The sequence below is a fragment of the Aplysia californica genome, unplaced genomic scaffold (assembly GCF_000002075.1).
Source record: "Aplysia californica isolate F4 #8 unplaced genomic scaffold, AplCal3.0 scaffold00889, whole genome shotgun sequence".
Taxonomy (NCBI): Eukaryota; Metazoa; Mollusca; class Gastropoda; order Aplysiida; family Aplysiidae; genus Aplysia; species Aplysia californica.
In genome coordinates, this window is record NW_004798159.1 from 32,092 (window position 1) to 33,066 (window position 975).

The window sequence follows — 975 nt, forward strand, 5'->3', positions numbered from 1 at the left end:
CGACCCTTCTCTTCCTCCCCCCCTCCGTCCCTCTCACTCTCTCTTTCCTGTCTCCCTCTCGCTATCTCTCTTTCTTTTTGTCTCTCTTATTCAGTATCTCCCTTTTCCTTCCACTCCCCCCTCCCTCAAAAAAAAAAAAAAAGATTGTGAAAGCTTTTATTTTTTATTCACTCCGTATCAGACGCTTTTGGCAGAGACATCATTCACATAAAAGACTATAATGCAAACAATTGTGCTCACTTTCGTTCTGTTTTTCCTTTTGTCCTGTAGCCATCCCCGTTCCCTTTTTAAAACCATACGTTGTAATAATAATTTACAGTTGAAACTGTCTGAGACGACTACCCATTGTCTTAACACAGTGTCATTATAATGTAACCCCCCCTCCCCCCCCAAAAAAAAATCAACAAAAAAAATCAAAAAATCAAAAAAATCCAAACAACAACAAACAAAAAATACCCAACAAAAAACAAAAATAAACAAACAAAAACAAAACAAAAACAAACCCAACCTAAATGACGAATTAAGAAGTGGATGTTTGTACCGTTGATTGTCTTATACAGATGTCCGTTAGAGCTGGTTAAACCGTATTTACTTTCCCATTCCCCTGCAGTAAAATGTACTCCAACCATTTTCTGAATAACAAACCAGTTTGGTTTCACTTCTGTTCGGTGTGTTTGGAATCTTCCATGAGGAGTGTTCGAAATTGGATTGATTTCGTATTTATGGTTGTCCAGATATAGAGGATAGTTCTTACCGAACTCGATCGGAGAATCGAATAGTCTTTGGATAAACCTACACTGTTGAAAATAGCGTAAAACCCTTCCATCATCTCAACCTATCGAGACATCTTATGCATTTTCTGTTCCTACAGGCCTATCCTTCATGAGCTTATAGCGTTATTTTTATTATAGTTGTTCTGTGCCTACGGCTGAATGAAATTAGTCCGTTCCGTGTGTGTGCGTGTGTGTGTGTGTG

General features: G+C 38.4%; 1 protein-coding gene across 1 annotated transcript in view; it reads left to right on the forward strand.

Moving 5' to 3' along the window:
* The window catches only part of LOC101847536 (regulating synaptic membrane exocytosis protein 2), a gene marked incomplete in the record, with an annotated part of 82,471 nt that overhangs the window by 1,901 nt on the left and 79,595 nt on the right, over nucleotides 1-975 (forward strand).